The sequence below is a fragment of the Uloborus diversus genome, chromosome 10, assembly GCF_026930045.1.
Source record: "Uloborus diversus isolate 005 chromosome 10, Udiv.v.3.1, whole genome shotgun sequence".
Classification (NCBI taxonomy): Eukaryota; Metazoa; Arthropoda; class Arachnida; order Araneae; family Uloboridae; genus Uloborus; species Uloborus diversus.
In genome coordinates this window covers 63,805,074-63,822,073 of record NC_072740.1, presented here as the reverse complement: position 1 = coordinate 63,822,073, position 17,000 = coordinate 63,805,074, and the positions used below count along the sequence as shown (strand labels likewise).

Genomic DNA, 17,000 nt, shown 5'->3' with positions numbered 1-17,000 from the left:
AGTTGTTATATCTCAAACTGTTTTTCGAAAAATTGTTGCCACCTTTTATTCCTTCCCAGGACAAAGTCTACGGGAGCCTGATAGTTGACACCTTTAATTTTCCTGAAACTTTCAAAATGTATTAATAGTAGTGTCATAAGAAAAAATAAAATTTCTTTCCTCTCAAATTTAACTTGTTGGCCCTTAAGTAGGTTAAAGTTAAAGGTCGTGAATACATGGTACTAAATATATGAGCGTTTTGCTCCAAAAGTAATATGTGACTCAAGCCAATTTTTAGGGTAAGAGCTCTAGTAGTCAGCCATTTAAGAGATCAGTTGTTGAGTTTAGTTAACCTATAAATGTCAGATATCAATACAACAACAAAAATATTGTAAGACTTTAGGCTAAACCTATCTGATAATGATTCACTAAATTGTTTCAGAAATAAAACTATTTTTATTTGAAAAACTAACCTATTGTTAACACGAGAAAGTGCTCCAGTAGTCGGCCATAGAAATCTAGTGCTCGGCCATGTATGAGCCCAGTAGTCGGTCGTTTCATTTTCATTACTCTTATGGGGTATGAGTGAAGAAATTTAACCTATTGCGAACCTTACTACAGCACAGCATTGTCCTTAAAAAATTAATTATTCCAATAACTACGAAAGAATTCTGCATTCCTGATGTCCTCGTAACATCTTTGTTTATATTATTTTTCAATATGCAACCAGTTTGGATATGCATCACATGCAATAATTTTGTTATTATTTATCTTCTACATCACTTACTAAAATAATATCATATACTGCGAAAATAGAAATTAAATAATGGAAAAGACCCGGATTTTTTGGAAAAGGAATTTTGAAAACATGAGAACGTAGATCCTCCCCCCCCCCCCCCCTCCTCGTGTCCCTGGGGCAAAAAGTTTTAACTGCGTATGCTAAGATAAAGACTGAATGAAAGAGTTGATAAAATTAATGATCAATAAAGAGTGAAATAATGATCAATACAATTGACTCTTGCCTGGGTTCATGTTCATTAGAATGAAACTTAAACATACGGAACATAAAATTACAATTGTAGTTTGGGAAACAATTTCATCTCAAAACAAAGCAAGTAAAAATCCGTTCAAAAGCACTTAAAAGATTGAAATCATAGGCACATCTAAAACAAAATGTATCACAAAAAATATACTTTTATTGTGAAAGAACTGGAATAAGACGAATTATGTTGGCAGGTCCGTATTTTCAAAGTTTTTCTCGGGGGAGGGGGTGGCAAAGAGTATGAATTCAGCGCATTTTATAGGAGAAATGCATCAAAATACAAGCAAAAATGCAGATTTAAATTATGTTTTGAAAATACAGAAGGTCAATTGCTCCCCCCCCCCCCGCCTATTGTCCAGATGGCGGGCTTATATCAGAGTAAATGGAAATTGAGAAATAGGGGATGTCATGAAGATAATCTAACAGCTTTCAACAAGAACATTAGTAAACGATGAATAAACTAAAATGAAGTGGGTAGAAACGTAATGCAACTTTGAAACCATGTCATTTTACAACAAATTCGGCATACTTTTAAACAAGAAGTAAATTTTTATTTCCTTGAGAAGAAAACCCAATGAATTAAATATTTGGTTAGAAGCAGTAATAAGAAGTGGTAGTACCAACATTTAGAATAATTACTCTGAATAGAATACACGTTTCTTGAACTGTTGGTGATGCAAATAGTTTCGAAAAATGAGCAATAGAAAGAATAATCACAGGTTTAACGCTCATTGAAACAATTTGAGCTAAGATAAGTATTAAACTATTACCTCTTAATTCCTTACAATGGGAATATTTATTTATTGCTGATTAATTACTAATTGCAGTCTGATTATTTGTTTTATCACTTTCATCAACGCATCATGATTTGATTTAAAAAAAAACGATAAATTACCATTTGGTAATGACAAGTTGAGTATTAGAACTTATATTCTAAACGCAACGACGGACTGAATTTACAACCTGTTTTCAACCCTGTTTTTGAAAATTCTTCACTAAAACCAACATTAGACTCAGTAAAATGATGAAACGACTTAATTTGTCAGAAAAAGTTAAGGCACAAAATTTAAACATTTTCTTTTGAAGAAATAATGTTAGAAAGGGAATTTTTACTCAAAACAGCTAAATTGCCACTGTGTCAATACTTTATTTTAAATACTATTTTATGAACTTTAGAAAATTGATATTAAGTACGTAAGGGTCATTCCATAGAAATGTCAACCTCAACCTCAGAATTTTTTTTCTCACAAAGCCTTAATTGTGACCTATCATTTTATTCAGCATACTTTCTAGTACATAAATCTAGTAACAGTTTGCAAAATTTTCATTCGGTGTTTTTCTTCTGGCTCTAAACGTGCGAGGTTGTAGAAAAGGCTTAGCATACGCAAAAAACATGCGTCTAAGTTTTCTTGTGTAATATAAAATTTTTTGAAAATCTTTAAAAGAACTATGTTTATTCTAAATGATTAGATGTTGGCCCAATAAAATTAACCGTTCTTTTTGCATACATTATAAGATAAGTACTTTATTTAGTTTGGTTATTTCACTGAAAATATTTACGTTACGTTAGTCACGAAAATGTACTATTTTCTGCTTAAAAACAAAACCAGATGATTGAACCAAACAGCACTTTTTATTTTCTTACATCTGTGTCATATCTACTTAAAAAGTGCAAAATATTTATTTTAGTATCAGTAGATATAAAATTATTAGTGTGACTAACGTAACATTTGAGCTGTGACTAACGTAACAGTTTGCATGTGACTAACGTAACATTTTAAAAATGACTGCTAATGTTAAAACTTATTTAATTAAATGTAAATTTTCATGAACAATTTTGAATATGTAGGCATTCTATATTGATTGAAAATATATAGGGTGAAAAATACTAGTAATATTGTATTGTAGACCTTCTGTTTACTTAGAAAAATACTTTTTTAAAGATCTTTATAAAGATACTTCCAATTTAAAGAATTATTAAAAAAGAAAAAAAGGTGAGTAAAGCAAAATGAGTACTCTGCTGAATGTGCATTCAACACAAAAATCCAAGCTTAAGAATTAAGATAATAGAAATACAATCTTAACAAAGGAGAACGTCTCTATTTTTTAGAAAATACATCTCCACCTATTATTAAAATGAAGTAATGGCTGCTCGTTGGAAAACATTTGAAGATGTTACATGATACAGTGACAATAAGCGCTGCTGCCATATATTTCAGAAAATGCAAGAATGATCATTTAGAAATTCAAACATTTGCGGTGATATCTGAAATTAAAATGCATTCTGCAGAAACTTTCGAATATTTTTTTTTCAATATTACATTTTAATTCAAAAGGATGCACAACATTATTCGTCCGATGAATCAGTAAACCTTCAAATATAATAAGCCATTGAAAAGTACTACGAAGTTTCTTATGACGATAACTAGTATATCGGCAGAATACTAGAATTCGGTGAAACTATCAACTTGTATAAAATTAATTTTTTAAAAGAGAGATATTTATGATTTAATAAGCCCAAGAATGATGTAATTCAGTTTGTAAAAACAGTTTTTTTATTTGCTCATTTTTTTTCGCACATTCGAATTGGGTTAATTGAACTGAATCCTTCCATTCAATTTCTTAAACTAATATAGAAAAAAAGTAAAGAAAGAACGATAATGCAACACAAAGGAGGTTCCTAAAAAGTGTAAAAGTAATATAAGAGCAAGAAATTAATTATAAAAAGTGTTTTATATGCATTCGTTGCTTGTTATTCGATGGTTACGTTAGTCACGTTACGTTAGTCACACACAGTTTTTAGTAAAAGTACCATTAAGAGCCAAAAAAGATTTATCTGTAACAAATCTGTAGTACATTTTTAAAAATAGATTGTTTACCTCTTACAAATATATCGGCCAATTTTAAATGCCTGCGTAAGTTTCAGAAAAATTTGTATCGTAACATAAGCATTGTTTCTCAGGGTTGCAAAAATGTTACGTTAGTCACGATGCCTTTTTTGGTGAAAAACCACCTGCTAGTGATTATTTTGCTTCAAATTCTTGGTAAAAATGAAAAATAGTCACCTTGTACATTTTAAATCTGCATATTAAACCAAAACACATTTATTTTTACTCCCGGTGTAAGTAAAAAGAGTTTGAAAATCAGCGGCGAATGTTACGTTAGTCACTATGGAATGACCCGTAATCGACTATTGGGTATATCAACCAAACAGTATAGAAACAGTGGTCAACTGCCATGGCCGACAATTGGAAATGCATAAGAATTCAATACCCAGTGGTCAACCACCCCTCTAAAAATAATTGAATCTAAGAAAGGAGTTTATTTTTTAGTTGAAACGTTACATTATACAATCCATTAAAACATAAGTAAAAGCAAATTTACAGTAGAACGAAAAAAAGAAGGGTACTTAACATTTAAAGATGATGTGTCTCCTTAACAAAAAAAAATAATAAGCAGAATCGCAAACTAGGATGATAGGCACACCATTTAAAATAAAATGACTCAGTACTACTTAATGAAAAGTAATTAAGACTTCACTGTTATTGAATGATAATTGCGGACAAAGTAAAGGAATGTGGAAATGCATCATATCCAATTTTGAGTTATACATATTCTATTTATAAGCAGTTTTATGTCCCTGTGGCCGACTACTAGAGACTAGCTGACTACTGAGGCACTTACCCTACTACTTGGTACTAGGTACATGCTAGTATAAATTATTTGATTGCTCACTCTTGGCTTTGGGGGCAAAAATAAATTGAAAATGCTATTTTCCTTGCTTTTTCCCTTGTTTGTGGCCGGATACCTGCTTAATCCGTGAGTGATCCTCGGAAACAAGTATGGGATGAATTACTCACCATCTGATAGTGCTCAGAAAAACAGAAAATAGCATGGGTTATTCGTTGCTTTTGTGGTAAAACAGTCTCGAAAATCATGATTTTCAGAAAAAACGTTCAAGTTTCAAGGTCAAAACTTCAAACTCTGTGTGCCAATTGTAAAAAAGTTTGAAACACAACTGTAGTTATAGTCCGTGTGTGTAATTTAAGTTCCAGGTTAGAAACCCATGGCATCTAATAAACTTTTTTAATTAGACGGTCTCAAAGTTGACAATTTGAAACAAAAAGAATCAAAGTTTTATATCAATTGCTCTATAAGTCCTGAGTCAATAACTTTGAGAAAGAGCTGTAATTATACTCTACGTGGTGTAGTTTTAAACTCCTGTCGGAAACTCGTGTTATCTAATCAGCTTTCTTAATTTTAACAGTCTCAAAAATTATGATTTCAATATAAAGACGAGCTTTTCAATGAGTCTACATGCGTGCTACACAAAATCTAATGAGCTCAAACTCACAAAAATACTTGAACGTATCAACAGTCAAATGCACTTTAAGCTTCCAAAAATTCAGTCTTCCAGTGTGACAAAATTTTCTGCAACATTTACCAAAACATGGCAATTCTGTTGCATCATGGCACATAAACCTTCCGCCATTATGGAGCACAATTTTTTAGAGATACTAGATCCTCTGGATTTGGATCTTGGAAGGCGAAAATTTGCATAGTTTAGTTTCAATGGCATCTATAAAACTTTATTTAATTCGGAGATGATCGAGCTGGGACATTTTGAAAAATTTAGTCGAGTTGACGTGGGCTGTCTCTAATATAACATTATGCACAATTCACGTGATAAAATTTTACAGAGGTGTAGAGATGCCTTTGAAATTAACCTATGAAAATTTTCATCTTCCGAGATCCAAATCCTGAGGATCTAGGAACTCCAAAAAATGGTGCTCCAAAATGGCAGATCAGCTTTGTGAGAATGCCATGTTTTGATAGAGGTTGCAGAAAATTTTATCACACTGGAAGTCGAAAATTTTGGGAGTTTAAAGTACATTTAGTTGTTAATACGTTCTAGTATTTTTGTGAGTTTGAATTCTCCAGATTTTGTGTAGCACGCATGTAAACTCTTGGAAAAAAAGCTCTTTTATATTCTGAAATCATCATTTTTTGAGACCGTTAAATTAAAAAAACTTATTAGATCATATATGCTTCTGACATGAGTGTAAAACTGCACCACGTAGAGTATAATTACAGCTCTTTCTCAAAGTTATTGACTCAGGACTTATAGAGCAATTGATATAAAACTTTGATTCTTTTTGTTTCAAATTGTCAACTTTGAGACCGTCTAATTAAAAAAGTTTATTAGATGCCATGGGTTTCTAACCTGGAACTTAAACTACACACACGGACTATAACTACAGTTGTGTTTCAAACTTTTTTACAATTGGCACACAGAGTTTGAAGTTTTGACCTTGAAACTTGAACGTTTTTTCTGAAAATCATCATTTTCGAGACTGTTTTACCACAAAAGCAACGAATAACCCATGCTATTTTCTGTTTTTCTGAGCACTATCAGATGGTGAGTAATTCATCCCATACTTGTTTCCGAGGATCACTCACGGATTAAGCAGGTATCCGGCCACAAACAAGGGAAAAAAGCAAGGAAAATAGCATTTTCAATTTATTTTTGCCCCCAAAGCCAAGAGTGAGCAATCAAATAATTTATACTAGCATGTACCTAGTAGTTATTGACTCAGGACCTATAGAGTAATTGATATAAAACTTTGATTCTTTTTGTTTCAGATTATCAACTTTAAGACCGCCTAATTAAAAATGTCGATTAGATGCTATGGGTTTCTAACGTGAACCATAAACTGCATCACGCGGACTTTAACTACAGCTGTGTCTCAAACTTTTTTACAATTGACAGACAGAGTTATTGGCCATGAAATTTGCCTTTTTTTTTAACTCATCAACTTTGAGACCGTTTAACTACTAAAGCAAAGAGTAACCCAAGTTATTTTCTGTTTGTTTTTTTTTTGAGTACTATACTATGGTCAGTAATTCATCCTATACTTATTTCCGAGGGTCACTCACGGCTTTAGCTGATAGCCGGACATAAACAAGGCAAAAAAAGTAACGAAAATAGCATTTTCAATTGACCTTTGCCCCCAAAGCCAAGAGTGAGCCACCAAATTATTCATGCTAGCATGTACCAAGTATCAAGTAGTATCCACATTTTTAAAAAAATGGCATGAGTCACACTCATTGCTTTTGGAGCGAAACGATCATATATTTAGTACCATATATTCGCGACCTTAAACTTTGACCTCTACTCAGGGACAAACAAGTCAAATTAAAAAAAACAAGAAACTTCACTTTTTCATATTATAGTACTACAAACACAACCTGAAATTTTCACGAAAATTGAAGACATCAGCTATCAAAAGTATCCAACTTTTAAAAAAATGAAACTTAAGTTCCAATATAAGTTTTTATTTATAGTTGTACTGTATAGATAAACTTTCTTCAGAGGTTGTAAGTTTACGCAACATACTTACCACAACAACATGTATTTGAAGCCAATGGAGTGCCGCCATCAATCCCAAAGCTTTCGGGACGCGACCCCTATTGCATAAAAGAAAAGAAAATGAAATAAATATTGAGACTTTTTTTTTTCAAGCTATGTAAAGCTGAAAAAAAAAAATAACGAAAGAAACAAAGATTAATGAAATAAAAAATTAATTTGAATTTTGACATCTTGAATTCAAATTATGTTTTTCGCAATCACGAGTGTGTGTGTGTGTGTATGTATGCGTGTGTGTTTGTGTCCAGGCATGAGTGTGTGGGTATGTGTGTGTAGGTATGTGTATGTATGCGTGTTTGTGTCTGTGTGCAGGCATGAGTGTGTGGGTATGTGTGTGTTTAGGTGTGTGTGTGTGTGTGTGTAGGTGTAGGTGTAGGATATGGACGCAACCTGGAGACGGTTTTCGCTAGAGGAGCAGCATCGGGAGGGGCCGGTCGACGGTGGTGCTGCAAAGGGAGGCGGGGGGGGGGATAAAATCATAGGACGTTGAAACAGTCAAATGAGAACAATAAACAATGTGACTGCTCAAAAAAAAGTCAACTTTATGCAACATGTTTACAAAAATGATGCGAGATTTACCAACTGAGCTTCATTACGCTACTCTTTCCCCTATATTATAACTAAACTATTTGCAGCGTACTAACTGCGGCCAATTAATTGCAGAGTAAAATTAGAGAGTTAAATAAAGTTGTTTAATGAATATAGTGCTTGCGTTTTCCAAAACTTACTTCAAAAACCACTTCAAACTTTTTCTTTGGTGTAAGAGAAAGCAGGTTAATAACACTCTGCGGGGCAGTCACGCTTACTCGAAAATCTCTAAATTGAATAGAATTAAAAACTTACGAATAGGACAGCCATATAGCGAACATCGTGGCCCCCATACTAATGCCACTGCTAATACTCAAAGTATAGTAGAGTTGAAAACAATATATAACTTGATTGCTGAAATTATAAGATCAGTTAAGCAATAAAAGACCTTTTTTTTTAACTGTATTAACTACGTTTAAAGAATTAAATTAGAAAAGTTCGCCAACATGCCTCGGCCTTCCTTATACTGCCGTGCTAAGCACAAAAGTCGTATCTGCACTTTTTATCAAAATTGAATTGCGTTCGCCAGGTGGTTCTTTGTAACGTAATTTACATAAATACATTGTTTTATGGTCACTTGCGAATAGGCAACAGTTTTTTAAAAAATCTGAAAAAGTTGTGTCTGAATCGAATGCATGGAGGCGCAAAACTTTAAATGGCAATTTCTCATTTTAAACTAGTTGCGGACAAGACTTTTGCGCTTAGCACAGCAGTATACCCCCCCCCCCCCCCCGATAAATATTTTTACAAAAAACACCAGTGAATGAAACTATGTGCATTGAAATTATTTGACATTATCTTTTACTAGCGGTTCCCGCCTTGAAGTTGTCCATGGAAAAATTTAAAAGAATTTATCTAAAAAAACTAGTTGCTTTCCCCTTTTTTAAATAAACAAGCAATTTTTTCTTATTTACGTCGCAGTATTAACTTCTTAAATCGGTTTTATTTTAGGGTATTTAAATTTGGTCGCCCACGGAGATTAGTTGGTTTATCTAAAGGCAGCTTTATTTTTATGACCAAAAGAAAGCATCATGTCTGAAAATATTTCTAGTGAAGGCATGATTAGATTATGAATTTATTTCCCTTTTACCTAATCTGTTCGATGCAAAAAAATGTAAAGAGCAAACCGCACTTCGGCAGGGAAAGTGACACAACTCAAAATTTGGGAGAAACGTACTAGCTATTGACTTAAAATCTAAATTTAATCTTTCTTTGCCAAAAAAAAAAACTGACACATTGTTACCTTACAGAACTGGTGCGTTTTGGCGTAAAAACGATATAATCAATATTAATACATCATTAAAATTTCATAATTTAGAAGAAAATTTTTTGAACTTTAAGTATGTATCATTTGCAGACAAAAAAAAACAACTTTTGCTCGTGTTTTGATATTTGACACGAAATCGCTTAAAACTACTATTGCGTAAAACATAGATTTTATCTAATTCTGTTTTTTTTTTTTTTTTTTTTTTTGTGTGTGTGTGTGTGTGTGTGTGTGTCACTTTTTTTGCCGGAGTGCGATATTCAGAGTAATCCTTGGCAAAATTGAAATTTTTAAATCTACTTGTTTATCAACCATCTATATCGTAATATATTGATGAATCGATTGGTAATGAAGCCGTTATAAAAAATTTCTTTAATAAAATCTCAAAACTACAATTATCTGCTTTAATTTTGTGCATCGTACGTCGATTGGTACATTCTAAAAGTTACATTTTTGCTCTCTGGGTGTTTGAACTAAAAAATATTTTTTCGGATTTGTTCGCATTTTAATTTTAAAAGTCTTACTATTCAAAAACATTTATGGTGCATTATTGCAATGATGAATTTTTCTTCATAATAAAGCGCAGTATGATTCATATTTTGCGAAGATGTGTAAAACAATATTTAGTTTTATAGATTAGTAAATAATGACAATAGAAGCAAAGAGAGTGATAAAGAAAAAAAGTTCGTGCAACAATGAAATTTTGCCTCAAAATCACACAGTAAAGAAGTTCAAACTCTGATAGGAAAATTCACTCACTGTCATTTCAGATTTTGGTACAGTGGAATAAGGTTTGACTTCTGAAAAGGAGGAAGAACATATTTGAGGAGTTTACTTTCAAAACGGTTTATATCCAGTTTTATATTTTTTTGGCAAAACGAAAAAAAGGTTTTACGCAAAAACACTAACTGTTAGAATTTTGACAATGTTTTGATAGAATAACAAGTGACTATTGGCATAAGTCTAGGAATTTTTCCTCAATTTTATCAGACCTAAATTGCCAGTTTTATTTTGGATATATTCCTTTTTGGTGTAAAACAGTGGATATCATCACTTTTTCAAAACAACGCGCATTTTCTAGTTTACTTTCAAAACGAATTATATCCAGTTTTATATTTTTTGGCAAAACGAAAAAAACGTTTCACACACAAACACTAACAGTTAGAATTTCGAATTTTTCATAATGTTTTGGTTGAATAACAAGTGACTATTGGCATAAGTCTAGGAGTTTTTCCACAATTTTATCAGACCTAAATTGGCAATTTTATTTTGAACATATTCCTTTTTGGTGTAAAACAGTGGATATCATCACTTTTGCAAAACAACACGCATTTTCATCAGAAATAAACTTTAAAATTGAAACAAAATATTCATCATTTTTTAATATATTTTTTTTTACTCTACTTTATTCCTTCGTACTTACTTTATTCTTTTCATTGAACATTTCACAAAAAGCACATTCGATCCAATTAAATATGAACAATGAAATCACCCAAGCCGATTCAAATAACAACATTGTACGTTTTAATAGATCACAATTTTTATCACAATTAATCACATTTTTTCAATTTATCACAATTTAATAGTAATATCAATTATTTAATATTAATTTAGTAATCACAATTTGAGATCGCGCTTGCCTAACTGATAACAGACTTGCACAAGGCGCTGCGATACGGACGGATATCATGCTTGATTGGAAATGTTCAGCCTGTGCCTCGCTCCGCTATTTTATTTGTAAACTACTTTTGAATTACAAGTAGTAAATTCAAATTTGGATATGTGCCCTTTTGATATGAAAGTGAATGAGTGAATAAATACCGTTAAATAAGGGATAAGTTCCACTTTGCTGTAAAAGACCTGGTGAGAAATAAGGGGATGGATATACATCGTTTAGGTGATAAAGCCAATGTTTACGCATTTTTTAACAGTAGATACAAACGCTTCGAGCAGAAAGAAATTCATGGGTCGATAGGGCTTATATTAGATATTCTGAAAAGGAAAAAAAAAGTTTTTTTTTTTTTTTTTAAGTGGATATAATCCATTTTGAAAGTAAACTCATTTCAATTTCTGGAAAGGGGCTGCGACAATGTTTGACTCCTGAAATAGAAAATAACACACATCAGGTTTTCAGAGGGACGCGATGAGAACGTTTGACTAGTTTGAGGACAAAGAGATTTTTCATACTCGGGAATTTTCAACGGGAAAAATCTGTACCTCAAATACATAATAACTTATGTCCAAAAAATGCCGATTTTCAAGTTCTTCCAGCATTGTATGTAGAATCTTGTTCTGCAGTGAGTCAAAAGAACGGAGTTCTTAAAAAAAATCCCCCCACGTCTCACCTTTTGGAGAAATGCACCCTCCATTTTTTTATTTTTCAGTTTTCGACAGTTTTATAGTCATTATTTTAATTAACATTCTTCTGAGGGGCTACGGTGGTGAAACATTCCAAAGCATAAACATTTGAAGCAAGTTGGGAGACTCATGGGGTTATTCCCTTAGAGCTGGAATTCAGATGGAGGGAGCAAGTTCAATCATTGGCTTAGCAAAATCTGACCCAAGGGCCCCAAGTCAGGTGACTCAACAACGACGAATGGTTGGCACGTTTTACGTGAAACAAGCGAAAGAAACCTGATTTCTTCCAATGCTTTGTTTTCATCCAATGCTTTACTAATGATAAAAAAAGCTTAAAATCTGTGTTTTGCGCATAGCTCCTAGACTGTTTGGCCAAATTTTATGAAATTTGAAACAGAATTACTTCGTAGCTTAGGGGTGAGCACCTGGAAGCATTTTTCGAAAATTCGATTTTTTTCTTTTTCTATTCCAAGTTTAAGCCCATTTTACCGAGCGAATTATCATAACATGGACGAGTAAATTTCTATAACATGGACGAGCACATTACCATAACATGGAAGAGCAAATTAACATAGCATATTGGAGAGAAATTCTTCATCCATTATTTGTAAATATACAGGTGAACCAAATGACCTTTTAATTTTCTGCTACAGGAAAAGTTGTGCGGGTACTACTAGTAAGGAATATTTAACTCTTGAAAGAGAAAACAGCGCACTTCAGGTATTTCAAAGACGACTTTGTCAAAGTTCAATTCATAAAGTGATTAAATGTCAAAACTTACTTCATGAAAAAAATCTGTAGCTTGAAAATGTGAAGTCCAAGATTGATCAATGCATTTTCGGCATTCTTCTGAACACATACCAATTATCATAAAAGTATATCCAATTTATAATGAAAGAAAGAAACTTCGCGTGAAATAATTCATGTAAACGTTGTCCCAAATTCATATTCAAGGGTGCCCAACTCCCCCTGACAGCAAGGACGCACCCCCTCCCCTAAATATCGCAAAGCCCCCCCCCCCTTGAAAAAAAGTAAGACACCTCTTAAACAAAAAAAAACCCTCAAAATACCCCTCCCCCTAAAAATTTCAATGGCGCAGTGTGCGCCTTGAATCCCACCTCAAGTGGGCACCCCTGTCATATTTATTCCCATTTACTGTGCTACAAAACAATTCAAGAAAATAACAATGTAACTATGAGAAACAACGTTCTTCAATCTAAACTTCAACGAAAGAAACATCTAAACGTCATAAACTCTTCTAAAAGAGAGAAGTTGACATAAATCGTTTACTTCATGAGCTTAAAACGCCATCAAAATAATCACTTGCTTGAGTAACAAAACTTGGAAGACAAAATAATGAGACAAGAGTCGGGGATTTCGCAGCACAGTTTCTTAAAACTCATCAAATCTGTTTAACCTTCATCTGATGAGATATCAGAGAGAAAAATTGCTTTCAAGCATGTGATAAATCAACCCTACACGAGCCACGGAGGAATTCCGCTGGTGCATAGCTGTAGAAGAACACTGCAATGGCGCCCGTAATTCTGTATCACCATCCATCCGGGCTGATAACCTGTTAGGCAAATACTATGTATTAATGGCGATGCAATCCTAGATAGAGGCGTGAAAAATGAAGAAATAGTTGGTAGGCTCCGCATAGGCGTTACTTTCATCACATGAAGAAATAAAACTTTTAAGACTCTTACTGCAATTTTCTTTAGAAGAGAATACATCTTTTCAATTTAATACACTCATTTTTCCTTCTGGCAAAGATGTACAGTAAAATCCGGTTACAACGAACTTGAAAGGAATGAAGATTTTGTTCGTTATAACGAGAGTTTCATTGTAACGGAATTCAAGCAATGTAATCGCAATTAGATTGGGTCTGGACATTGTCTGGGTATTTGCTGTAATGAGATTTTACTGTAATAGTTACTCACTAGATATTTCTCAACTTTCAACAAATGTTTTTTACTATTTCAACGGTTACAGCTGTTGCTTAGTGTAAGAATCCCAAGTGATCCGTCTGTGAAGGAATTATCTCTTTCCTTCTATTGCCAACATAAATCCTGACTAATAAAAATGATCAAAATTTTACGAATATTCCATCTATAAATAATAAAGCAGACTAGCGAGGATCCGGAAGTATTTAGAGACATCAGTTTTAAATTTTCTTTTAAGCTTAAAAATCATAAGCACGCTTTTATCCGTGAGATTAGTGATGACAAAACTTAATACATTTAATCGATTCACCATCGCACTAATGCAGTGGTTTGCCATATTTTATTTGACCTACACAGATAATATTAAAAACCATTTATAAAAACATCATATTTTAGTTTAATTTCAATATGATATAGTGACTGATTATGTTTGACAACATTTATACGAATAATATAAATAAAAGAAAAGTTGAATGACAGTGATTTACTCTTACGTAAAATACAAAAAATATAAAAGTAAGTTATTTAAAGCATAAAAGTGACCCTTGTGAAAGTAATGTATAGCACGAAAAAATAAACTGCAAATAGATACATCATCAGAATCGTTGGTATCTTAAAATGTTAATGTAGCTATACAAATGGTAACTATTAGTAATGGAATCATGCCGTATAAAATGAAACACATTCAGTCGATTTAAAGCACTGTTATTTTGAAAAAAGAACAAGATTAATTGTTTGCAAGAAATCAAAATTTTGCTTACCGTCCTCTTCCTGCAATGAGAGCTGTTTCTTTTTGTGTTACATGTGTGGCGTACCTAGCATGGGTGACACCCAAGGCGGTAATTTGTGGTGACAACCCCCCCCCCCCCGGGAAAATTTTCAAATTTGTGGTCTTAAAAATGCATTTTAGCTTTCTAGGGTGTCACCTCCCAGACGGCTGACAACCGGGATGGATCCCCCTCCCCAGTAACGACGCCACTGGTTACATGCTACACAATATGAGCCGCTTTTAACCACTTTATGGAGTCAGAAAAATTCAAGTAAAAAGCACGTTATTTTTAAGTGCCACTTTCCTGTTAACTGCACGTAGCGGTCAACTTCGCAATTAAGCAAAGACAGTTCTTTAAAATATACTATAATGTCAGGAGTGCCCATTCCCCTAGGAACAATAACACATCCAAAAACGAGACTCTCCCAAAAAATGAAAAAAACACCTAAAACATCTAGAAATTTCAATGGCGCAGTCTATGCCAAGATCCTCCATTAGTGGGTACTCTTGACAGAGATGCCCACGGGAAGAGGGAGTGGTCCATGACGCAGACTGAGACACTGAATGTTTTTGAGGCCAATTTGAAAGGGGTTTTGATATTTTGATGGGGCTCTTGTTCTGAAGGGGGGTGCTGAGGGGGGATATTTGAGGAAGTGCACCATCGTCCTTCAGGAAGATGTCATAAAGTAGCCACGCTTTTGTCCTCATTCAGCTTTTCAGTTATTCAAGGCATTAATATCCACAGAGGAAAAAAACCAAGTTACATAACATTTGCTTTCGGTAAACTACTACATATATTTCATCAATTCATTTTCCTCCAAAGAGCGAGCATACTTGCTCAAACTTTATTACGACTGCATAACGTTTTGAACTTCCGTGAACAAACTTTCTCCAGTGCTGATTTTTTTGGAAAACATATATGAGTTTCTGACTCAATTACTGAGTCAAACGTTGTAAGTGGCTCTTTCAAGTCGTCGTAGTTCCTTCTTTCATAACATATTACGTGAAGTTTTCATTTTTGTGAAAGGTAAACTTTTTAAGAGTTTGAACTTGTAATGTCAAGATTAAAAAGCAGTAGTCAATCTCAAAAAATAATTGAAATAAGATTGTATTTTTCATGTTATATTCTTCAATAAAAAATTACAATAATAAATTTTATTAAAACTTTCTTAATTAAATGTTAAAAACATATGTAACTTTTTCATCACAAACTTAGAAAAATAGGTAGATTTCATGCAGCTAAATACTTAAGCAATCAGAAAAATGTGTCAAAAAAGTGAGAGAGAGATAAAAGTGATTCACATCAATGTTTAATAATATTTTCAATTCTTTCTGACAGCTTTAAATTAAGGATTTAAACTTTGTCCTTTATATCCTTATTTAATTCAAATCTGAGAAAAATTTAGGTTAATGTACAAGTTTGACATTTTTCCCCTCTTTAGTATATTATTTTCAAAATATCCTTTTAAAACACTAAAATTCCTCTTCCACCCCTTTCAGGCTCAAAATTCAACATTGAACACTCGTAGAAACTAATCTCCAAAATAACATTCACTAAAAACAAAATCTTGTGATCACATTCTTTTAGAAACTAGATCGTATCATTAAAGTCACGTTTAGAAACTAAATACAACCATGGCTCCCTTTGAAATTTACTTTTCATAGTATATAGTGCTAAAAACTAAAGTTTACCATCTTCTTTTATGTGGTAATGTCAGGGTGTGATCAAGCCAATGTAGAGATCTGGGCCTAGAGCTCCTGTGGATCCTCTTTCTTTTCTTAACACCACATACTATCATTCCCTTAATACATCATCAAAATGTTTTAAGCAGTTCTTGTGTTTTAGTGTATATATAAAACAATTAAAATACAGTGACATAAACATTCGCTTATATTTCTTCAATATGCACTTTGTTTTCCTACCCTCGCTAATTTCAAAACAAAATCTTCAACAATCAGGCTTAAATAAAAGAAAAAAAAATAGCATAAAATGTACAGTCAATGCGTAGAAATGAAAAATTTTATGACACAAAAAATTTAATTAAGACCACTTTGGAATTTTTACATTACTCCACATAACAGAAAAGCAGAAGTAGATTCTGAAATGGCTTTGTTCTGAAAAAATACTCACGTATGATTGGTCAACAAATAATATGATTAAAATTTTCCCTAAATATATCTTTCATAGAAAAAATCTCCGTGGGTCAAGTCTCCCTATGGGTCAAATCTCCCTAGTTTCCCCTATAATAGGAATCGCAAGTTTCTCAATTTTAAAGTAATCTACTTCATACTATACTACGAGAACAATACTAAATTATCCTACTTATTTAGTACACCTGAATATATTCATCTGCTTTGTGTAAGTCTACCCTAAAAGAAATGTCGTTGTGGTTTGTCTTCTAAACTAATATTCCTAGAACTGCAAGCCAACTAATACTGGAGCAACACGATTCTAATGCCAAATCTATTTTCAACATCTTAGTGCACAAAAATATCCAAGACAAAATCTATTTATAAACTATCTTTACTTATTCAAAATACAGGCAAGCAATTTTAGCACTGTTTATGATGTTTAACAGAGAAAATGATGCTAAGTTGAAGTTTTTTTGCCTTGAAAGCGGCGATCTTTT

General features: G+C 32.9%; 1 protein-coding gene across 1 annotated transcript in view; it reads right to left on the bottom strand.

Moving 5' to 3' along the window:
* LOC129231420 (uncharacterized) overlaps positions 1 to 14,437 on the bottom strand; it is a 126,603-nt gene extending 112,166 nt beyond the window's left edge. The window contains exons 1-2 of the mRNA XM_054865732.1: positions 14,363 to 14,437; positions 7,423 to 7,489 (exon numbers count right to left, since the gene is read on the bottom strand). The gene's annotated coding sequence lies outside the window, so the exon portion shown is untranslated. The remainder of the gene's footprint in view (positions 1 to 7,422; positions 7,490 to 14,362) is intronic.
* Between the last annotated feature and the right edge of the window lie 2,563 nt (positions 14,438 to 17,000).